The sequence below is a fragment of the Bacillus rossius genome, chromosome 1, assembly GCF_032445375.1.
Source record: "Bacillus rossius redtenbacheri isolate Brsri chromosome 1, Brsri_v3, whole genome shotgun sequence".
Taxonomy (NCBI): Eukaryota; Metazoa; Arthropoda; class Insecta; order Phasmatodea; family Bacillidae; genus Bacillus; species Bacillus rossius.
This window is the reverse complement of record NC_086330.1, coordinates 188,940,025-188,965,713: the sequence shown is the minus strand read 5'-3', so window position 1 is coordinate 188,965,713 and position 25,689 is coordinate 188,940,025. Positions and strand designations below refer to the sequence as shown.

General features: G+C 43.0%; 1 long non-coding RNA gene across 1 annotated transcript; it reads right to left on the bottom strand.

The window, feature by feature from the left end:
- Positions 1-10,844: 10,844 nt before the first annotated feature.
- On the bottom strand, positions 10,845-25,413 carry LOC134527158 (uncharacterized). Its single transcript, XR_010074105.1, has 2 exons — positions 23,411-25,413; positions 10,845-22,913 (listed from the first exon to the last, which is right to left on the bottom strand). It is a non-coding gene; the product is annotated as an uncharacterized LOC134527158 (long non-coding RNA).
- Positions 25,414-25,689: the final 276 nt, after the last annotated feature.

Genomic DNA, 25,689 nt, shown 5'->3' with positions numbered 1-25,689 from the left:
TAAACTTGAAGATACATAGTCACGTAGTCTCGTAACCTCATGGCTCGTAGTCGCGTAGTTATGATGACTTGGGACCTCGTAGAATTGTAGCTACGTAGCCAAGTATCCTCGTAGACTTGTAGCTACGTAAACAAGTAGTCATGTAATCTTATAACATAATGCTGCTGGAGTAGTTGGAGCTTTATACACTCAAAGGTAGTTGGTGGAGTCTTGTAGACTGGTAGAATTGAAGCTTTGTATCCAAGTGGTCTTGTAGCCATGTCGCCTTGCAGTGATTTGGAGCCGAGTAGACTTGTATCCTTGTAGCTTCATAGACATGTAGTTTCGTAGACACGCGGTATTTTAGCCATGCAGTCTGGCAGCCATGTATAACTCGTAACCAGCTAGATCCTTTTAGACTCGTAGCCTTGTGGCCTCATAGTATCTTATACTCGTAGCAATCTAGCCAAATATTATTGGCGCTGTTGAAACAAAAAGCTGTTGGAGCAATTGGAACCTTTTGGAGCATTTGGAGCATTTGGAGCTGTTGGAGCATTTGGAGCCTTTTGGAGCATTTGGAGCATTTTGGAGCGGTTGGAGCATTTTGAGCATTTTGGAGTGGTTGGAGCATTTGGAGCATTTGGGCCATTTTGGAGCGGTTGGAGCATTTGGTGCCTTTTGGAGCATTTGGACCATTTTGGAGCGGTTGGAGCATTTGGATCTGTTGAAGCATTTGGAGCCTTTTGGAGCATTTGGAGCCTTTTCGAGCATTTGGAGCTGTTGGAGCATTTGGAGCCAAGAAGATTTGTAACCTTGTAGCTTCATAGACATATAGTTTCATAGCCACGCGGTCTATTAGCCATGCAGTCTCGCAGCCGTGTAACAAGCTAGATCCTTTTAGACTCGTAGCCTTGTAGCCTCGTAGTCTCTTAGACACGTAGCATTCTAGCCATATATCATTGGAGCTGTTGAAACAAAAGGCAGTTGGAGCCAATGATTGTAGGAGCCAATTACTTTTGGAGCCAAAAGACTGTTGGAGTAAATGACTGATGGAGCCAATGAATATTGGAGCCAATGTCTTATGGAACTACAAACTGATAGATTCATAGACTGATGGAGACATTATATCCTAACTTAACATTGACGATCGCATCCTACCGAGTTGAATGTACGTGAGAATGTGCCTTCTTTTCGTTAAATGAGCTTTCGTTTTGTAGAATGTGCTTCCTTTTTATTGACTGTGCGTCCAAAATGAGCTGCCTTTTCGTTGATGGTGCTTCCAAATGTGCTGCCTTTTCGTTGATTATGCTTCCAAAATGCGCTGCCTTCTCGTTGATGGTGGTTCTATTTTTAATGTTGATTTGACTCTAGTATTATAGTAAATTAATCTTGATTTACTAGCGTATTATTCCATCCTGTGCATGTATTAAGCGAGTCCTAGACAGCAGGTCGCTCAGTTTGTTACTGTCGTCGACGGTGTATGGATCACCTAGTTTGTTTCTTTTGGTGCATAAGTCACGTAATTACCTGTTCTTACGAACTCGATGGCATCTTTACCGACTTTAACGACGAACTCGACGGAGGTTGTACCATCGACTACTGGAACCTTGACGACAGCTACGACGGAAAAGGAGTAGATCCCGTTGGCAACGACGACGTCAACATTGGAGGATATTTCAACAGATGTGATACCACCAGCAGAAGAGACTTTAATGCCGGTAATGCTGGCTGTACAGGAAACCTCGACGAACGCTGTTTCGCCTTCTATGGTGACTTCAATGGATGGTAAATCGTCAACAACTAACGAACATCGATGTTGTTACTGTGACAAGATTTTCTCAAACATCAGCAATGCTCGTCGACACGAGAAGAGAGAATGTGCTAATAACCTTTATCGTAAAATGTTTGGTTGTATTAAGTGTCGCAAGCAATTTACAAGAAATGCTAATTTGAAGCATCACTTGGAGACATGCAAAGGCCCTGTAGTGCGGCAGAAAGTAAAGGTTTCTATACAATAACGATGCATTGATGTGCATAAGAGTATGACTGGAAATGGTACACCTACAGTTACATCGACATCTGGTTCGGGTTTGTCTTCAACTAGGCATCCTTGTGGCTACTGCGATATGACCTTTGCATTTGCACATGATGTACGTAGACATGAGAGGAGTAGATGTACGAAGAATCCTTCTCGCATGAAGTTTCGCTGTGATGAGTGTAATAAATGGTTTACTCGAATTTATAATTTGCGTCGACCTGCGAAAAACTGTAAACGTGAAGTCCGTGCGCCTACTGTTGAACTACCTGTAGAAAGTTGGACTCCTCGGTTTAGATTGGTGACTCGAGAGCGTACAAGCAAAAAAACAGATGTGAAGCAACCGATTGCTATAACGTCTGAACATGTAAATAAACCTAAGACTGTGTTCGGTGCATTACTAGTAAACGATAATGGCTTCTACTTGGCGCAGTCTGCATTTCGTGGAATGTTGAAAGACTACTATTATCTAAATACATTAGGTGAGTCGAAGGACATTTGTACTTTTCTTGATGATATCATACAGGACATAATCAATCAGCTTACTGATGACGTAGCAACAAATGGTCCATTAAAATAACTTGTGGTTGGACTGTATATATGGAAAGCCGTATCCGTTCGATGACAAAGTGAAGAAGTGTGCATTCAAGACATCGGCTGCAGTAATTTACAGTTCTAACGATGTGAAGCCAACTGTTAAACACGGTGTCCGGAAACTCTGTCAAGAAGAGGAGGACTATGTCCGTAAAGGTTCTGGTTGGTCTCTGTCTAGTATAAACCGATTGGAGCTAATAATGAGTAATTTCACACCGATGCGGAACTAAATGATTATAAGATTGCTGGCTTTCGCAAGTTATCCTGTAGTAGAATATAAATTATGTAATAATAAATATTATGTTTGTGAAAGAACTTGTGGTGTTTTATTTCTCGAACCTGTCACTATTATGTTAAATTGTTGTTCTATTTAATTTTTTTTGCATCATCCAGGAATCGAACCAAGGACCTTAGTCGATCTAATCAATAATTTTATAGATTACAAATTTATTTAGTGAATTTTGATTTTTTTCCCGAATCCCTAGCATTAAAATTACGAATTTCCAATATGGTGGTCTTGCTGTCTGATAGGATGATGGTAGTAGAGGATTTAAAGTCTCTTTAAGAATTTTGAACATGGTTTATTGAAATTATTATTTTTTTACATAAAATTAAACATTATTGCATCGATCGAGTATTGAACCAAGGACAGGAACTGATAGAATTAATATGTAAAGTAATGAGTGATTTATTAAATGAATTTTGGAACTTTTTCCGAATTTCTAGCAAAATAATTACACAATTCCAAGATGGCATCCAAATGAATTGATGGCGGATGTTACAGTAATAATAATAATTGATTACTGCTTTCTAGGGTAAGAATAAACTAACGTGGTGTCAGCGCACTCTAGCAGAAGATAACAAGATGGTGGCTTCCAGCAAACAAAGACAAGATGGCAGACATGACGTCATACTACCTGATAATATATATGCTATTAAAAAAGTGGTGGGAGATCAGTGTGCCGGTGACTTCTATGGAAGAAGGTACGGTCACCATTTATATTGTTTTTTGCCCTCGCCGGGTTCGAACCGAGGACTCTGAGCTCTGTGACATAAATGTATGGTTTTTAAATATTTTTATTAAAATTTTATTAATTGAATTTTTTTATAAATTTTAAAAAATTTTCATTAAAATCGGATGATAAATAAAAAAGTTAAAGATGGCGGGCGTAACGGAAATTGCAACGGTGACGTCATTATCCATGATGATGTCAGAGGCTTATCGGAGGCTGTAGACATGGATGCTTAAGCCTATATATGGACATTTCTAGCCTCTGGTATGTTTTTGGACTAAATACGGGAAATTTTCCCTTGAAATGTGAATTTTTCCCTCAAAAAGAGAATTTTTTAGTTTGCCAAAATTGTTGAAAATTTTTGGCAGAATTTTTTTCCCAAAAAAATGGAAATTTTGGCAATTTTTGAAGAATTTTGGGTAAATTTTGGCAAAATTTGAAGGTTAAAGGTCAAGGTCAAAGGTCACAGTCACAACCATCCAAGATGGCTGCCGTGACGTCACATTCAGAGATGTGGCTCGGCACCAGGCACCACGCCCCGGACCCGTGTCCCAGCTCCGGCTATTATATACTACTCAAAAGCATTTACATTTTACTTTAATTAATTATTAAAGAATATTAGATACATCAAAAGTTTTGGTTAATTCTTTTAATTAGAAATGCATGTGCCCTATGTCTCAGTTGCGCATTGCCACACCCGGCCGGGTGCTTTGCACAACACAGCCGGCCGTAACAAGCGTCACGCCGTTCGATGCACTGCACTTCCTACGTTGTTCGGCACGCGCGGGCGTGTTCGTTATACATGCCCTAATTCAGGTGTTGAGGACACATAACGGCCTGTGCTCTCAGAGGGAGCACCGACGGCGGCGTCACGTGATAGAGGCGAAAACATAACTGTAATTGCATGTTGCAATGCAGAAGGAGTATTTCTACCACCAGTTATTTTGAGGAAAGGAGTGAAGAAGAAAAAAGACTTAGTTGATGGACTCCCTCATGGATCAGATGTTTACATGAACCCAAAGTCGTCGTTCATAACCACAGAATTGTTTATCAAATGGTTTGAGGAGCATTTCCTACCCCGGAAACCTCCTGGCAAGACTGTTTTGATTTAGGATGGCCATGCATCACATTACAACGCATTCGACACGTTGAGTATGGCTGACAAGAATGATGTGATCATAGTATGTTTGCCTAGTCACACAACACAGGCTCTACAGCCACTGGATCGTTCATTTTCTGGCCCGCTTAAGGTCTATTACAACAACGAGGCCAAAGTGTGGATGCAACATCATAAGGACAGAAATATGACTAGATATCAGGCTGGATATCTCATTGGCAAATCCTGGGAGAAGGCAGTATCAGTTGGTAATGCAGTTTCGGGATTCAAAGCTACAGGAATATATCTTCTTAATCCCGACATTGTACCAGAGCACTTTTATGCAATAACTGATGCATCTTTTTCCACATTGACAACTATCAACACGCCACTTACTTCTAGCAGCCCTGTTTCATCAGCTTCCACAACTCATTCTACAGCACTTTCAGCTGCCATTCCATCAACATTTCGAGCCTCAAATTCAACCCCATCAGGATCTTCCACATTTGTTTCGACAACTTCAACCCCTGAAAGTGAATCTCTCCATACACCAACGAAATATCTATATGAGGTTAGTGCCGTGCCAACTGCTCCAGTTTCTCTCAGCAAGAAAAGAAAACAATCTGCAGCAGTTTTGACATCGCCAGAACACATTCAGAAATGCAATGGTTCCAAAGAGAAGAAGAAAAATAAACTAGAAAGACAGCTCAACACCAATAAATGTAGGAAGAAGGCACCAAAGAAGAAAAGTAAACATGCGAAAGTCAAAGAAGCAAGTGATGTTTACAAATTTGGTATCAACGAGACACTTGCTACAAGTGAAGATGATGTGAGTACCAACAATTGTGTAGAATGCTGGGAAAATTACTACACCACCCAAGAGAAGGCAGACTGGATTCGGTGCGAGGTGTCCCACAAGTGGCTCCACGAGTCATGTACGATGTATGGGCCCATGTGCAACACTTGTGGAAGAGAAGTGAAGAGATAGGACGTGAATAAAGTAAAAACCATCAAGTGAGTCATCTCTCCCGATTTCCGTGGCATCTCTCCCTTAGCCTGTGGGAGAGATGCCCAAAAATAACTTTCATTGTAATTTTTTTATTGGGGGTTTTAATTATGTTAGTATCTTTTAATATTTTATCACAGTGAGTATACTTCTCTGACATTATTTGAGATTTTTTTAATGAAATAAAAATAATTTTATAGAATTTGAGATTTTTTCAAAATGTGTGGCATCTCCCGCAATTACCCTATTAATTAACATCACTCGAGTAGCAAATTCTTAAAATACTGGTCGAGGTTTTTTCATGTGGTAGTTGTGACAACAGAGTTATAAGCATGTGCTAGATAAACTGTTTAGCTAAGATTTTCAATGTTTTCTTTAGAAATCATCAACTAAACTACTGTATTTCCTTTTTGTGGTGAATGCTGGTTGAGCACGTGGTGGTTGGTTTATTTTGAGAGGAATTTTGTGAAAATTAATACATACGCTGGCCCCTTAGCAAATTTTTAATAGTCAGTTAAAATCTATGCATGCTTTTAGAATAACAATGTCACTTAAAGTAGCTGACATAGTAAACAAAAATTTTGACGTAGGTTCGCTTAAACCCTATAATTCACTGTGCGTCACAGCCACAGATGCGTGGATAGTTTCTTGTCTTTCTCATTGTGCCACTACTAATTATTACTAATAAAAATCAACATGTTTTAATGTGAATATTTAAAACTTAGTCATCATTATTGCTCCTAACGATTTTAAAAACATTTATGTAAACCAATGTATTGTTACGATTTACCGCGGGTTCGTAAAGGATCGCCCAATTAAAGATTTTATTACACTACACAGTTTTGTTTATTGCCACTACTCATGGGCGTATATAAAGGGGGGGGGGGGGAGGTCCGGAACCCCCCCACCCTTTAGCATACGACATAATTAAAATTAGCAGAATATTGATGACGGATAATATAATCTGTGCCACAAAATATGAGCATGCGTCACAACAATGAACTACTTATACATGATACATGCACATCCCCCCTCCCGGCTTCTGCGCACCATTCATACTGCGCATGCGCCGCACCCGCCTCCCGCGCGACACGCTTACTGCGCATATGCACAACAGTTGAGTCTCGCGACCTTGATTGAACCACGCGCCATAGCCAGTCATCATGTTTTTCAAGCCATCTTTTGTTGCTATTAAATGTATACTTTTGAATAAAGATTTATTATGAAACGGTCATCAAACCAAGTATCACTTTTGGATTATTTTTTTTTTTTTTTTGCAAAAAAGGAGAGAGTGAAATCCCACCTTGAAGAAGTAGATGGAGCGGACGCGGGCCCGTCCACAAACATTAACGATAAAGCGAAGAAAGGTAAGTCTTACCGTTGTAGCTATGTACTATTTATCTGTAATTAATAACAGTTAACACCTAAGTATATACAGTTCAACCTAATTTTTATGTTCCTGGGATTAACGAATTCTCGTAATTAACCTTTTTTTTACTTGCATCGTAATTTTCCCTATAATAGTAATGCATTATTTTCTCGTTTTTACCCTTTCATTGACCATGTGATTACAGAACTTGAAGCACGCTTTAAACCACATGAAGAAACAATAGAAGGGATTCAAATGCTTCTGCCTGAGAAGATCAATAAGGACTCCAGGATAAGCGAAAGGCTTAAAAAAAATAGCACTATTTTTTTGGGACAAACTAAGGCAAATAATTTTTTCAAGTGAGTATGAAATATGACAGAATCATTGGGAACATATGGCGAAAAAAACATCCACCGCACTAGAAAGTCTAGATCAGTGCGAGAATCAATTTTTTCCTACTATAAAAAAGCTGCTCACTATTTTGGCCACACTCCCAGTGTCCACAGCAACCCCAGAAATATGTTTATCAACCCTAAAGTGGTTAAAAAAAACTACTGGAGAAACAGCATGGGAGATGAACGACTAACTTGGCTTGCTTTGATTAGCGTTCATCGTGATATAGTTTCTGAACTGGATTCAGATGAAATCATAAATATGTGGGCCGTAAGACGTAAAAGGCTAAATTTAATACTTCGAAGTATTCAATTTTTTAACTTTTTACATCTAATTTATTATTTTATTTTGAAGGCCGTTTTAATGCCAAACTTTTTAATTGATTGTAGTCTTTAATGTCAAAATGTTTTATGTTGATTGTGCAATGTGGAAATAAATAAAAGCCGAAGCATCACAAACAACGATAGAATAAAAATGCCAATGTAGCTTAAAAAAAAATTGATATACAATATTATGTTTATGATATCTATCTTCTGCTTTGTTACTTTTATTATAGGTAGTTAAATATATTCTTTACAGACATTACTTACAAATTTTATTTTAATGTACTTAAAGTAACTATTGTTTGTATGTAGCTTAATTGTATGTAGCTGAACTAGTGTGTACCTATTTCATGTTTAAGTAATTGCTAAATGACTATGATTTGAGCGTTTAAATTTTTAGCTTTTACCCGTGGACCCCAACCCCCCCCCCCCACCCCCCCACCCCCAATTAGAAAGATATTTCTGCGGCCGTGCCACTACTTATGTCACTTACAAATAATCTTCTAAAATGGCAAAATAATAAATTACACTTAAAGAAATGTCTATTCTCCAGTCACTCATACCACACACCTCGCTGGGCCGCACCCCTAGCGCACCTCTAGCCGCAGCACCCCTCGTGGATCTCCGCCGCGGGACTCCGTCGCCGCACTCCGCCGACGCCGACGCACTTCGCCGAGGTTCCGCTCGACGCCTCGCTCGCAACTTCGCTCGGGACTCTGCCGCACCCGCGAAACTATCACCCGGAACTGAACTCTTCGCCCTGGAATCTTCGTCCAAGGACTTCGCCACTCTGCCGCACCCGCGGCACTATCGCCCCGGAAGCTCTGCGCGGGAAGGCTCCCGCCTGAACTCTCTCTCTCTCTGAACTCCGACTCACTCCCTCGAGGCCGCTGTCCACGTTTTATCTATCAGCCGCAATTTCCAGAACTTGCGAGCCAGTTGCGTCATTCCGCGCTGACCCGACGGCAGAAATCTCTCGAAATATGTGTCGGCGGCTCGCGTAACTCCACAGCTGTCAGGTTTCAGTTACGTGTCAAAGGCAGGGCGCCGTGCGGGGAGTTGTGGGGAGGAGGGGGGAAAGCGACAATCCTTGTTATCTTCCAGGCGCGCGCGGCGCATATCATGTTGCGGCAGTCGCCAGCCAGCTCTGCACCTGCACGCGTCCCGGTCTTGCTCACGTTCGTAACATTGCCCCCTCCTTAAACCTGTTCGTCCCGAACAGGTAACACTGCGGCTCTTGTGAGCCATGCGGCGAAGCTATCCTACGCAGCGGGCAGGTGTATTGAATATGGCCCACTTCCTGACAGATGTAACATCGCGGCCATCCTCCGACTTTTCGGGTCCATATGCCAGCTTTGCGGTGACTATGGGTCACTTCCGCACCTGCTGCTGTGGTGCTTTCTTTTCCATCAGGCAACCCCGCTGAACAAGTTCCCATTCTGGGCACCTCCCATGAGAATACCCTTGTCGGCACGCAGAAGCAAAACACCGTAGGCGACTTCCCGTTCCTTTAACCAGTAAGTTACCACCCTCCTTAATCCCCCTGTCACATCGATGTCCTTCCTCCTTCAGTTTCTTCACACGATTCGGACAGTCACGTTGGACGTGCCCTCTTTCTCGACACGCGTAACATCGTGGACGACCTTGTCTTCGTCGGTCCGGTAGACTCTTCTCCTGTTCAATCGTTGTTTTACAGCGATGTACTTCTCCCTTGGGCTTCTTACCACGATTCGGACACTCGCGCCGGATGTGTCCTAGTTCTTTGCAGACGAAGCACCCCTGTCTTCCTCTTGTTTTCCGAAACTGCGATCCATTCAACAGCTTCCTTAGTGTTCCAAGTATAATCTCTTCGTTAGTATCTGAGCGGCAATTCGCTTGGTGGTAAAGTTCTATCACGGCCTGTCTCGCTCTCATACTCATGTTTCTTGAGGTAATGCAGGCAGCTTTGATTTCCAGGGCATGAACAAGAGCATCGCGAATGTTTTTTTGTGGTGGGCAAACCGAAGAGTTTGCTGAACCTCCACATCTCTTAGCCCAACTATAAAAGCACTAGTGGCTAGCTGCTGGCGGAACTCTTTTGGTGCTTCTGGGTAGGCGAGGTCCACGAGTCGCTCGATGTCGGCTTCGAACTCTTGGAGGGTTTCCGAAGATCTCTGTTGACGTGTCTTCAGGGCTGTTCTGTACACCTCGCCCATGTGTCGGTCGCCATACCTTAACTCAAGGGCTTCTAATAATACCCTATATTCTTTCTGATCTGTAACTGGTATGGTCTGCAGCAGCTCTAGTGGAGATCCTCGCAGGGCTAAGACGAGTGCTGTAGCCTTTTCTTCATCGTCTCACCCATTTACTTCAGCAGCTGCCTCAAACTGTCGCCTGTAGACAGCCCATGACGATTGGCCATCAAAGGTGGGTGGCTTGAATTTTGGGAGACATGTTGCGCCTTCCACCTTCACATCTCCAGAATAACCGCTTCTTTTCGTAGCCGACGCAGCTTCCTTGATCATCTGATGGAACTCTTCAGTTACAGTTGCTACTTGTTGCTCGGTGGTCTGCTTGAGCTGTTCTGTGGTTTGCTCGAGTTGGGTCAGATGTTGCGCCACTAGTTCTTCTTGTTCTGCTACATGTTGCTCTTGTTCTGCAAGATGCTGCTCGAAACACTGCACTTTGCCTTCCAAATGGATGCTGATTTCATTGATATTCTTTTTCATTTCTTCTTGTACAGCAACTATTTCATTTCACATCTCTTCTTGGTTTTTCTTGGTGTCCTCTATCTCTGTCTTCAGATCATTCTTCATCTCCTCTTGGCAGTTATCAATTTTATTCTGCATCTCATCCAGCCTATTCTCCATTTTCTCCTGGAAGTTATCAATTGTAATCTTCATTTCTTCCTGAATGTTATCAATTTTATTCTTCATTTCTTCCTGGCTGTTATAAATTTTATTCTTCATTTATTCCTGGCCACACTTCATCTCTTCCAGCCTATGTTCCATTTTCTCCTGGCTATTCTTCATTTCTTCCCTGTTACTCTTCATTTCATTTCTTCCTGTCACTCTTCATCTCGTCCAGCCTATTTTAATTTTCTCCTGGCCACTCTTCAGTTCGGCCAAGAATGCCAGGACATTTTTAAGCTCATCGGCAGCCATATTTCTTGTTTACATATACTACAAGCCTAACACTAATGTCTTATGACGACACTGTAATTTCTTCTACGATCTAACCAAAACCCCTACTAAACACTCACACTAATTTCCCAACTACTACACTTAAAACTAACTACAGTTCCTAACACTTGTTCCAATCTCTAAAATCTAATTAAATTTTAACACAATATAAACTAAATCTAAATTCTTTAAATTAGGGCTATCCCACTTCTGACACCAAAAATCTTACGATTTACCGCGGGTTCGTAAAGGATAGCCCAATTAAAGATTTTATTTCACTACACAGTTTTATTTATTGCCACTACTTATGTCACTGACATATAATCTTCTAAAATGGCAAATAATTAATTAAACTTAAAGAAATGTCTATTCCCCAGTCACTCGTTCCACACATCTCGCTGGGCCGCACCTCTGGCACACCTCTCGCCGCAGCACCCCGCGTGGATCGCCGCAGCACCCCTCGTGGATCTCCGCCGCGGGACTCCGTCGCCGCACTCCGCCGACGCCGACGCACTTCGCCGAGGTTCCGCTCGACGCCTCGCTCGCAACTTCGCTCGGGACTCTGCCGCACCCGCGAAACTATCACCCGGAACTGAACTCTTCGCCCTGGAATCTTCGTCCAAGGACTTCGCCACTCTGCCGCACCCGCGGCACTATCGCCCCAGAAGCTCTGCGCGGGAAGGCTCCCGCCTGAACTCTCTCTCTCTCTGAACTCCGACTCACTCCCTCGAGGCCGCTGTCCACGTTTTATCTATCAGCCGCAATTTCCAGAACTTGCGAGCCAGTTGCGTCATTCCGCGCTGACCCGACGGCAGAAATCTCTCGAAATATGTGTCGGCGGCTCGCGTAACTCCACAGCTGTCAGGTTTCAGTTACGTGTCAAAGGCAGGGCGCCGTGCGGGGAGTTGTGGGGAGGAGGGGGGAAAGCGACAATCCTTGTTATCTTCCAGGCGCGCGCGGCGCATATCATGTTGCGGCAGTCGCCAGCCAGCTCTGCACCTGCACGCGTCCCGGTCTTGCTCACGTTCGTAACATTGCCCCCTCCTTAAACCTGTTCGTCCCGAACAGGTAACACTGCGGCTCTTGTGAGCCATGCGGCGAAGCTATCCTACGCAGCGGGCAGGTGTATTGAATATGGCCCACTTCCTGACAGATGTAACATCGCGGCCATCCTCCGACTTTTCGGGTCCATATGCCAGCTTTGCGGTGACTATGGGTCACTTCCGCACCTGCTGCTGTGGTGCTTTCTTTTCCATCAGGCAACCCCGCTGAACAAGTTCCCATTCTGGGCACCTCCCATGAGAATACCCTTGTCGGCACGCAGAAGCAAAACACCGTAGGCGACTTCCCGTTCCTTTAACCAGTAAGTTACCACCCTCCTTAATCCCCCTGTCACATCGATGTCCTTCCTCCTTCAGTTTCTTCACACGATTCGGACAGTCACGTTGGACGTGCCCTCTTTCTCGACACGCGTAACATCGTGGACGACCTTGTCTTCGTCGGTCCGGTAGACTCTTCTCCTGTTCAATCGTTGTTTTACAGCGATGTACTTCTCCCTTGGGCTTCTTACCACGATTCGGACACTCGCGCCGGATGTGTCCTAGTTCTTTGCAGACGAAGCACCCCTGTCTTCCTCTTGTTTTCCGAAACTGCGATCCATTCAACAGCTTCCTTAGTGTTCCAAGTATAATCTCTTCGTTAGTATCTGAGCGGCAATTCGCTTGGTGGTAAAGTTCTATCACGGCCTGTCTCGCTCTCATACTCATGTTTCTTGAGGTAATGCAGGCAGCTTTGATTTCCAGGGCATGAACAAGAGCATCGCGAATGTTTTTTTGTGGTGGGCAAACCGAAGAGTTTGCTGAACCTCCACATCTCTTAGCCCAACTATAAAAGCACTAGTGGCTAGCTGCTGGCGGAACTCTTTTGGTGCTTCTGGGTAGGCGAGGTCCACGAGTCGCTCGATGTCGGCTTCGAACTCTTGGAGGGTTTCCGAAGATCTCTGTTGACGTGTCTTCAGGGCTGTTCTGTACACCTCGCCCATGTGTCGGTCGCCATACCTTAACTCAAGGGCTTCTAATAATACCCTATATTCTTTCTGATCTGTAACTGGTATGGTCTGCAGCAGCTCTAGTGGAGATCCTCGCAGGGCTAAGACGAGTGCTGTAGCCTTTTCTTCATCGTCTCACCCATTTACTTCAGCAGCTGCCTCAAACTGTCGCCTGTAGACAGCCCATGACGATTGGCCATCAAAGGTGGGTGGCTTGAATTTTGGGAGACATGTTGCGCCTTCCACCTTCACATCTCCAGAATAACCGCTTCTTTTCGTAGCCGACGCAGCTTCCTTGATCATCTGATGGAACTCTTCAGTTACAGTTGCTACTTGTTGCTCGGTGGTCTGCTTGAGCTGTTCTGTGGTTTGCTCGAGTTGGGTCAGATGTTGCGCCACTAGTTCTTCTTGTTCTGCTACATGTTGCTCTTGTTCTGCAAGATGCTGCTCGAAACACTGCACTTTGCCTTCCAAATGGATGCTGATTTCATTGATATTCTTTTTCATTTCTTCTTGTACAGCAACTATTTCATTTCACATCTCTTCTTGGTTTTTCTTGGTGTCCTCTATCTCTGTCTTCAGATCATTCTTCATCTCCTCTTGGCAGTTATCAATTTTATTCTGCATCTCATCCAGCCTATTCTCCATTTTCTCCTGGAAGTTATCAATTGTAATCTTCATTTCTTCCTGAATGTTATCAATTTTATTCTTCATTTCTTCCTGGCTGTTATAAATTTTATTCTTCATTTATTCCTGGCCACACTTCATCTCTTCCAGCCTATGTTCCATTTTCTCCTGGCTATTCTTCATTTCTTCCCTGTTACTCTTCATTTCATTTCTTCCTGTCACTCTTCATCTCGTCCAGCCTATTTTAATTTTCTCCTGGCCACTCTTCAGTTCGGCCAAGAATGCCAGGACATTTTTAAGCTCATCGGCAGCCATATTTCTTGTTTACATATACTACAAGCCTAACACTAATGTCTTATGACGACACTGTAATTTCTTCTACGATCTAACCAAAACCCCTACTAAACACTCACACTAATTTCCCAACTACTACACTTAAAACTAACTACAGTTCCTAACACTTGTTCCAATCTCTAAAATCTAATTAAATTTTAACACAATATAAACTAAATCTAAATTCTTTAAATTAGGGCTATCCCACTTCTGACACCAAAAATCTTACGATTTACCGCGGGTTCGTAAAGGATAGCCCAATTAAAGATTTTATTTCACTACACAGTTTTATTTATTGCCACTACTTATGTCACTGACATATAATCTTCTAAAATGGCAAATAATTAATTAAACTTAAAGAAATGTCTATTCCCCAGTCACTCGTTCCACACATCTCGCTGGGCCGCACCTCTGGCACACCTCTCGCCGCAGCACCCCGCGTGGATCGCCGCAGCACCCCTCGTGGATCTCCGCCGCGGGACTCCGTCGCCGCACTCCGCCGACGCCGACGCACTTCGCCGAGGTTCCGCTCGACGCCTCGCTCGCAACTTCGCTCGGGACTCTGCCGCACCCGCGAAACTATCACCCGGAACTGAACTCTTCGCCCTGGAATCTTCGTCCAAGGACTTCGCCACTCTGCCGCACCCGCGGCACTATCGCTCCGGAAGCTCTGCTGCGGGAAGGCTCCCGCCTGAACTCTCTCTCTCTCTGAACTCCGACTCCCTCCCTCGAGGCCGCCATCCACGTTTTATCTTTCAGCCGCAATTTCCAGAACTTGCGAGCCAGTCGCGTCATTCCGCGCTGACCCGACGGCAGAAATCTCTCGAAATATGTGTCGGCGGCTCGCGTAACTCCACAGCTGTCAGGTTTCAGTTACGTGTCAAAGGCAGGGCGCCGTGCGGGGAGTTGTGGGGAGGAGGGGGGAAAGCGACAATCCTTGTTATCTTCCAGGCGCGCGCGGCGCATATCATGTTGCGGCAGTCGCCAGCCAGCTCTGCACCTGCACGTGTCCCGGCCTTGCTCACGTTCGTAACAGTATTATCATCATATACAAACTTTCATGTTCTTATGACAAAATTATTTTTGCCAAATTATGTAATTAAAAATTTTGCATCTATTAAAAAATAGTTTTAAAAAGAATTTTTGATTGGTTGTATAATGGAACACCCGCGTTATTAAATACGGCGGGAAGAACCAAGTACCACGTGTAAATTTAAAATTTTAAGTTAGGTGTTCTTTGTGTTGGAAGTATGACTGAATTCTTTAAAACTTTAAAAGGTTTGCATTTGTTTGAAGTTTTTGTGTTAACGTCACTTAAACTTTGTCGTCGGTGTTTGAACCGGATAAGTACATTATGCTATATCCCGAGGATACAACACCAATAAGTGTTTCCGAAATGATATAGTTCATTAGCACCAAGCAGTAGCAAATGTTTCCTAGGCCCTTTATAATCATGGAGGTCTCGTCGTCACAAATATTTCTGTGAGAAACTCTGCTAATTGATAAACTTAGGTACTTTATCTCCAATGTTTTTGTTGCAACCCCTCGTTTCAACATACAAAATATAATATTTGTTTCCTATCATCTATACATTTTTCAGATAACCCAGTTTAGCCTAATTAATTTCTTTCCAAAGACATTTGGAAGTAATACTTCAATAATTCATGCTCAACACATACACAAACATGCATACACATAAACAATCGTATATACCCCTATGTGTACAAAATTCCACTCTTCCACATATTTAAATGAATGCCTACTTGTAACCTATACAAATGTTTAAAAATATTAACCTACTATAGATATATAAATAACATACTATAAATACTAACGTACACGCATATCCTATATTAATACAAACATGAGTTCATGAGAACGTTTTACTTTCAGATCACTATTAAATGAATGATGATGAATATCATGATGAAGAAGAAGATGATGGCTCAGAATAATTTCTTAATGAAGCAACCCCAAGCAGACTGACGTCCGACTAACAGGGATTTCATCATCGCCAGTGTGGGCCTAGGGGCCCGAGTGTCGCGACTTGGCATCGAACCCCGAGGCCCGTTAGGAGTCCCAGGTCGCCTATTTGCGACCCATAACCTCCTGGTTTGACCTATAAAAGTTTTGTTTTGGCTTTTTTGATATTGTATTCTAAAACATGCTGCGAAGCAGTGGTGAATGCAATTGGCCTTGAATATTTAAATTTAATTTCGTGTGGTGACTTTACTTTAAACTCGTGGTGTTGTACAGCCCTCCCTTTAAGTTTAAGTTTAAAGGGGGAAGGGGGGTGAATATTATGTTAAGCTGAGCAGTTGGCCTTAGCTGCTCAAGTTGTCTTGATTTTATTATTTTTTGTTGTTGTCGTATTGATTTAATTTTTTGTTTGTGGGCAATGGCTAGACTAATTTACTATATTTTCTACGTGTTGTCTGTTTGGCGAGGTTCCTAAGACCGTGGGCCGCTGACCCCCTCCCTTTAACGGGAGAAAGGGCTATGCCGGCGGAGGGTACGAGACCTCTCGACCCACGGCTGGCTCGCTGTGTACCTGAGCGGCTCAGAACTGCAGTTAGCATTTCTGCCAACTGCAGCACTGCGCCGCGCGGAATAGACTGCAGCTCGGCGTTCCCAGGCCCTGGGGAGCTGCGCCCTGTTGCCCGGCTGCGGATGCGCCAGCACTTGATCGGCTTGTGGCCGGCCTCGCGCAGTGCAGACTCCACTTCTTCAGTCGGCACCCCGGCCCCTCCGCCGCCCCGGAGGACGACAAAGTGCCAGGGTACTCTCTTCAGTTGCGGAGGCTGCTGGCGTCGATCTTCAGCAGGCTGAAGTCGAGGTTCCCGCGCAGTTGTGGCCGCCTCCCTCTTCTTGGAAGGGGTGGCCTGCGTCACTGGGCGGGCTCTGGGCGTCTGCAGATGTTTTGGTGCAGTGTTGTCCTTGGGAACGGTGCTGGTACCTTTCACAGCCGTGAGAACAGCTGTTTGGGTGTCAGAGTGTTTCCACTTGGCTGGGGCGGGCGTCTGACACGAGGTGTGTCGGAGCCTTGCTGGTTGGTCCGTCTACGTGCTGCAGTCCTGCAGCTCTGGAGCGGACTGGCTGGCCTGCGTAGTCTCGCTGGAGAGAGTCGACTGAGCAGTGCTGTGGTTGCACTTCAGCCGGACTCTCTCTTCGCAAGCTACCACAGTTCTGTACATTTCCCAAGAGATGTACGCGTCTTCTGGCTCCACCGGGATGCGGACAGCCGCGAGGAGTTTCCCCATGCTGTACCTGGAGTCATCAACCTCGTAGAGTTTTTTCAAGAAGCCAGACTCTGTTACGTATATAAGTGCTTCGGTGAAGCCTGGGGAAGTGGGTATAGGTACTACTACAAATTCGTGGTGAAATTCTTCTTCTGGGTGATCAAGGTACTCGTCGATCAGCTGTCTTAGTTGTTTTGGCGCCAGGTCGCCATCCCACGAGAGCCCGATGCATAATACCAGCGAACCGAAGTACTCTGGCGTGTCGCCCTCCTATCTCTTCGCAAGGAGGTCGACAGGCGAACTGCAGCGCATGTAGTTCAGCGACAAATCGGATCCGAAGTCTGCCTCTAGACTTGGTTCGTGTTGCTCGAGGTGCTTATGGCCGCGGTGATTTCCCCTCTTCCTTCGGTGCGAGTAGGTAAATATAGTATGTATGGGGACACCGGATCCTGGGTCAGGATCCGGGGATATGCGGTGGCCATCTTGGATGTCGTCACTTCCGGCGGCCATCTTGGATTTGACCTTGACCTTTGACCCTGTCGGCCATTTTGTTTTTACCTGCCTTTTTGTTTTCTAGATCATTCCACAATTTCGAGTTTCGTCTGCCATCTTGAAAATCTTTATTTATTATCCGATTTTAATGAACAAAAAATTTAACATTTATAAAAAAATTAAATAATCAAAATTTTAAAATAAAAATTAAATAATATATTAATTAATAAAATTTTAATTTAAAAAACCTGCGCAAAGAACACCCCACTCATCTTCATTATGAATACACCATCTAGCACCCCGCTCCTCTGTTACAATGACATCGTCATCGAACACCCCACTCATACCTGTTAAAATTTTTCGTTACACAGCATTATTTAAAATAATTTATTATTAAAATAAAAAATATATACCATGGTTGTCTGCCGGAGGCAGCCATCTTATTTAGTGGAGACCACCATCATGATTTTATCTGATGGATGTCATTATCAGGTGTAGGTTTATAAAGTACGCCAGTGTATGTAAGGCCAAGTTTCTATCCCATACCAACATTATTATGACCCTTATAGACTAAAATCCACAGAATCCACAGTCATTTTGCTGTTGTAACCACCATTTTTTCTTAAAGTCTTATCATTTATAGGTTTTAACTAAAATATATGTTATCAATACTATCGTTGTGGATGCGACAGTTAAAGTAATGATAAATTAAAAAAAAAATTATTAACCCATCTTAGCGGACCAGAAATTTTTCAGAGTCCTAACTCACAAGTAATATTCTCTTCTCATGTTTGTGTACTCGTATTTAAAAAGCTGCATGAAAGCAGATATTTTTAATGTCTTTGTATAATTACATTTTACCATTCTCTAAGACATTAATAAATCAGTACCCTGAGGGATATAGGTTATAAAAATTAAAAAATAATAAGTAATATGTTGGTAAAATGTTATTTATTAAATTAAGAACATATTTTGTAAAGCAAAAACATAAACTGTACAGCAAAAACTATACAACAAAAACAGAAACTATACAACAAAAAAGAAACAATACGGCAAAAACGGAAACTATAAAACAAAAAACAGAAATTATACACCAAAAACGGAAACTATACAACAAAATGAAAACTATAAAATAAAAAATGGAAACTATAAAACGAATTGAAACAACAACCAAACTACCAAACTATTTACAACAAAACTATTTACAGAAAAAAAAATTATTCGTCACCTCCGATATAGCCGTTAGGGACCGTGCGGATACCGTCTTCACAGATTAAATGTTTTCGTCCTCCCATGTTATGGCTAGCTTATTGCTGTATTCGCTGTACAGCACATGCTCTCTCGACCGTATGGCTCTAACACCTGCCCTCCTTGTGCGGTGGTCCTGCAGGGCATCCAGGTAATCACCGAATGTGATGTGGTTTTTGACCACACAATGCTGGATGCCCTCTTCTTCTCGACCTTGTCACCAAACCTGTATGCATAGAGTTTGGCCCGCAGACTGACAAACTCGCTCATTACTTCTCCCCCACATTCATCTTTGAATTTGCCAACAACTTTCTTGTTGATGGGGGAGAAGCATGGGTGGTCAAGAGGGTAGCAGCTGGTGCTGAATTCAGACATGATCTTAGGGTCGGCTCTTAGATCATGGTAGAAGTCCTGTGTCTGAATCTCATACACAAAGCTGTCTGTATCCATATATGCCAGATGAATATTTTCCTGATATTTCGGTTTCATAGTATTATAGTGGAAGTCGTACATGAGCGTTTTTGATAGATCAAGTACTGCGAGTCCGGCATAGATCGGCTTGTCGAAAATGGTGGTCTCATGGTTCAGGTGGACAAGACTCAAGTTTGGCTCATACATCGTGCGGTCCTTGAAGAACGGACGACACACCAACTTCTTAAATCTCTTCTCAGAGCACACCAACTCCATTTTGAGCCTCCGCCTCTTGTTTTCCATCAGTTTACCAAATGTTGAGTTCACAGCGAGCATGAAGAACTCCTTCTCGAACTCGTTGGCTGCTGCTTTGCGCTTGTTGGTGTTCAGCCGAATATAGGTCTCCAACCATGCCGACTGTTCAAACTGAAGAACTTTATGGATTCTTATGATTTTTAGACCATGAGATACTGCTTGCTGTAGGTTTTTGTAGTGGACGATGTAGTGCTCTTTATTTTCCAGTGTTGTCATCAGCTTTCAGTGTTTTTAGCTGGGAGGACATTGATTTATGGGAAGAAATGGCAGGTCTTTGTGACTTTCGTGGAGCTCGGGAGGGTACTCTACATCACACTCAATTATGTAGCCAGTAGGTGAATTTTCCGGAATAGACATGACATCAATTGATGTGTCTGTCCATTGGACATGTCGAATGGGGAGCGGCAGAGACATTGCCCACCCGTACATGTTGTTTGCATCAATGTACTCTAGGCATATGGATGGCTTGGAAGCATCGTGGGTTTCTGGTACGTAGGCGTTATTGGCTACACAATGACGTTTAATGCTTTGCGCTACACCTCCACGAATACCAGCCTCCACAAACATGTACATATCATAATCTGTGAGTAGCTCTAGCTGTACACCTGTGGTTCTAAGCATCGCGCCGAAAGCGAAACCAGGACAAGAAATGTGGTGAGACGGATCTAAACTATATGTTTCCAAGCAAAGACTGCGAAAATTCTCGAATACGTCCGCCAAAATCAGGACATCCGTCTTTAGGTACAAGTCAGCATTCTCCCCTAAGGTAGCACACTGAAACTTGTCCCAGACATTTTGTGCGTGAGCGTAATCCGCCTCGGAAATACCAGTATCAGTCAGAATATTAAAGAACTCATCGATAGGCGGAAGACTCGTATCATCCAGCCGAGCAAAATAATCCACAAAGTCGTAGGGGAAGACCCCCTTGCGGGTTACCAACTCCAACTCATCAGGAGCGAAAAACTCAGCAGTACTTATAAACTTGTCTGCAGGCAAGAACTCGGAGAGCAAAGCGAGACCCCGACTCATAAAACGGAACGTATCGACAAACTGAATGCTGAACTTATCATGCAACTTCATGGAAAAAGTTATCATCTTCTCTTCCGAATTAGGAATGACGAAAATATCTTTAGTATCATACCCCAACTTCCTGATAATTAAGTTCTGATCGTATGCCAGGTTGTGGAAGAACTAAATCATCTTTTTTGGTCTGCGCCTGAGAAGGTTGTAGTCATTACATGCAGGCCCAATAAATTCGCCGGTGAAGTGATTATGAACACGAACTTTCTTTGCAGTTCCTCCGAACTTTCCCCCACAGTAGCAACAACACTTTGCTTGCAGAAAAGAAGTGTTTTGTGCATGTGTGAGCAGAGTAATAGGAACAGACGTAGAAAATATTTTCTGTACGTCATGTCCAATCTCCACAATGCGGGATATGAATTTATCTTCTGCGTCACAACCGCGATACACTTCAGGCTGTGAAGGAAGTGAAGAAGTGAGGTGTGCAGGAATGACGGAGTTTTCTGCTTTCACATAAATTCAGTAGCTGTATGCTTTATGCTTTTGATACTGCAGCGTGTATGGCTCATCAGGATTCGGGTGACATGTATGGATTTTCTCCAGAATATCTTCAAAGTCGCAATATACCACGATGGGCATCTTATCACTGTGATGGAAGTTTTTGAACTGCAGAACAGGAGGCTGGCCATTTTCATCAGGCGATGGCATTTCCATCCTTACAGCAGCATGCTGTTTGCAGAGCTCACTGTGTTTTTCCAAACACTGGAGACCAGTGAGCCCGCTAACCCTATCCTGATCATCGTAATGCTTGAAGCATCTTTTGCAAACATGAATAGCCTCAGTGTGTGTAGTGAGTTGGGACCGAACCAGAGCATAAAAATTAGTGATGTAGGCGAAATGGGACTAATTGTCATTGACCAAGAGCAGAAGATCGAAATGATGTTCTTTTTCTTCAGGAGCGACTCGTGCAGGAACAACATTCAGATTCTCGTAGATACTGTAAATGTTGATGGAGACTTCGGGGTTCTGTTTTTCAAACAATGGTATTTGCTTGATTGGAGTAGGGAAGTCAATGTTGTTGAAGTTGAACTTCCCCTCCAAGTCATGGTAGTGCTGTTTGACACGTTCAGGATGCTCACCTTCCACGTACTTCACAAAAATCGCCCACTTAAAGCACATGTGGTCTTCGAGGTTTTGCGGATTGATCACTGCGTATTTGTCTTTGATGGAAGTAGGCAGTTCAATGTAGGAGCTGGCACGGAGTGAATCGAGCTTGTTGATTTTCAACTGTAGTCGCTTAATGGCCGACAAAGTCCATCCGGACCCCTTACCCATGTAATCTTCCTCCTCCTTGCAGATCTTAGAGATGGACTCGGTAACTGCCTCCTCCACCTCATGAACTGCGTAGAGGGCAAACATTTATGGTTTTGAAGGTTCTCTTGTCTTCACTGGCTTCTACTGGTTTTTCATAGTCGCACTCGAGCACGATATTGAATTTGAGAGGACCGTTCTCTTCAATCTCCTCCATGAGCTGGATTATTATTTTGTTCTTGATGGAGTCCAGGTAAGTACAGATATCCTTGGCAGTACTTGATGTATTTACAGCAACGTAAGTCTTCAAGTTACCCTTTAATCCTACTTCAGCAGTAATGAAGCCATGGGTATTGGCTAAACCCGTGCCGGTCACCACCTTTGTTCGGCTGGTCGATGGTTTAAGCAGTACTGCTGGCAAAACTGCTGCCATCCTCTGCTTCTTTGTAAGAGGCGGAGCAGGTCCCTTGCACACCTTAATGTGGTGGCGAAGAGTGACAGCTTTGGCGAACTCCTTAGCACAGTTCGCGCAGGAATGTGCTATGTGGTTGGGTTCAGACCGCAAGCCGACTTCTCATGCCGTCTGGCATGGCTGGAGTTTTCGAAGGCCTTATAGCAGAAACTGCACCGTATGCCTGATGTTGTGGCGACAGCTCCAGCACATGTTGACAGGTGCTGCTGCATCTTGTCGCTGCGTGCAACCATCTTGCCACACAGATGGCACTGCTGGAAGCCACGTTGCTGATTGTCAGCACACTGACATTCGTGACGGTAGCGGTTGTTGCCTGCCGTGAAGGTAGCAGGGCAGAAACGACATTTCTGCACGGTAGATGCCATCACAGCAATCGGTAGTCCAATCTCGACGTACGGAACACGCGAAGGAAGCTCGACCTACGGAGAACTATAACAGAATAATTAAGAATACAGTGTAGCTATATGTTACACGAAAACAAGCATAACCTCAAAACTATAGCCCTCAAGCTAACTAACCTAAACTGATAGCAATGTTACTAAATAAAAAAGTTTCAAACATAACCTCAAAACTCTAGCCCTCAAGCTTACTAACCGAAACTGTTAGCAATGTTACTAAATAAAAATAGTTACAAACATAACCTCAAAGCTGCTCCTTCATGTACAATCCTAAAAATGGTAGATTATTTAAAGTACTGATAAAAGTTAAAGCTGAAAAAGTATTCAATGTTAACTAAAAATGATTGATTACATAACCTCAAAACTACTCTAATGCACAACCCAAAAATTCTAGAATAGGTAAAGTACTGTTTAAAGTTTAAGCTTAACAAAACCTGGTTACCCACACATAAAGTGTACAGAGAAAAAACTAGCTAGCTGCAAAAAAAGCTGAGAAACATAAAAATATTAACGAAACATGTAGCATACCTCAGAAAATGATGAAGTGGAGATGCAAAAAATGATGTAGCGTTGGCGGTAGGAATCGTGGTAGCAGCGAAACTCACACACGAACTAACTCACTCAATCTCTAAAAACACACTGAAGCTCCGACAGCTAATCCTGCCCTTTTATAGTCTCGCACCTGCATGTTCTTGGAAAAACCATTAGGAACAGAGTATTTCTGTTGTATCCACCAATAGGAACGCAGTACATGGAAAGATAGGAATGTGGAGTAGCATCATCATCTTCGGAAAAACCCAACATGACTCATGTGCAGGTCGTGGCAGGTCTGTGAGAGGTGTGGAGCAGATATCCTACAACTCACGAGTCGGGTAAAACCACTCATGACCTAGGTGATTAGAGATTAGGTCGCGAGGCACTGCCTGCATCGTGACTCATCACTCAGGAATGTTGTCTCGCAGTGTCGAGGGGAACCGGACAATAGACTTGGCCGTGCATGTCACATCAGGTCCATCAGTCGCCCGACTTTGTGGCGCCATGAGGCACTCAGGTAGCAGTAATGGTCTGCGACAACAGACCCGTTAGTCGTCAGCAGTCCAAGCACTCGAGCTGCAGTCATGGCGCACTTGTTACAACAGGTCTGCGACTTCGTGGCGTCAAGCTGCTTTCGAGGAACATACAGCTAAATACCCATTATAGATATGTAAGGAAATAAATAAAAAGTACATAAGGTAAGTTTAATACATTTATTAAAAGTAAGAGCACATTACAAAACTATAACATGAAAAATTTATTCTACATTTATTATCTCCGACATACTTTTTAAAATCGTTTGCTTTTCACCGCGTACAATCCGTTGAACATCCACAGTATGCTTGCTCGTTGGTTCGAAGATAGTACTTGTAGTTTTAAAATTGTTTTTAGCAGGCTTGCGAGGATTTTTTACTTTCTGGTACACTTTTCGCACGTTGGAAATTTGATTTTTCGTGGTTTGAATACCAATTTCACTCGTAGTAATACAGTTTGTTGCAGGATTGTAAAATTTTATAGTAACACACTCGGGCGAATGAAGAGGTAGTCTTTCTTGATTCTTAGCAAACTCAATTACTTGATCGATAGAACTCGGCAGTACAGTTTTTTCCCTCATGTAATAAACAGGGCATTGTCCATAAATTTGACAGCTAACAATATTTTGACAAAGTTCGTACGAATTCAAGTCATCGGAAACTATAGTATGAAATAGTCCGTCACATGTTTCCGTATAGCATTTTAAATCACCGCCATTCCAGTAAGAATAGCTTACCTGGGATAAAGCTTGTTTCACACTGACGTACGGATTAGCAGGATGAAACGTCTGCATGCTGAAGCTTCCAAACTCGTACTGATCAGTTTTTACACATACCATACGGCCTTTACATAATCATGACAGGCTAAATCCTGTCTGTATGACTCATCGTTTAAAAACAATTAATTTCTGTAGAACTTGTTTCTGTATTAGGTACATTACTTGAAGAATTAATATTAAAAACAGGGCATTTTGAAGAATCACACATTTTAGTTTCAAATATTTTTATTGCTGATTTCTCTCCATGTAAATAACCAACATGACGGTCATCATTACACTGTTCGGAGAACACAACATATCCGTCCGAACTATAAGTAACAGTTTTATATCCCTTTAATTAAGTAGCATATCCGAAATTCGCGTAACACTCGGTGCACGGCAGACAATCCACTATGTCCGGATCATTTTTCAGGTTGGCAGGTAAGTATTCGAATACCCACTTTATTTGATTGGCTGCATACACCAGCAAAAATTCTTTAGGAAAGTAGGTCAGTTCTTCTGTCAGTAGTCATAGGCGTGCGCACGGTAGGTGCCACACGTGCCTTGGCACCACCATTAGGGTTAACGTTATTTGGTTTTTTACAAGCAGAAATAATAAATACTTACAAAAATCCGTATTATTTCCAAAAAAATATGTTTTCCAATCGTGTCGAGTTACAGATATGTGCTCATAACACTATCAGTATATCAGCCTACGTATATATAACTTATTACCAACAAAAATAAATTCGTAGCACATATACGAGAGGAGTCGATTACTACATGCCATACTGTGAAAGCCGATACTCTGATAATTATAAGCAGCAAAATATTTCAAATCAAGACCTCGGCCAGTATACATTCTTTTTTCCATGTTGTAAAAATTCATGTTAGTAATCAGCAACGAAGGAGTGAGTAACTTTGGACGAAGAACCGCTTTCCAAGTATCCAGAATCTTACTGATACAGCCCATACAGTGCAC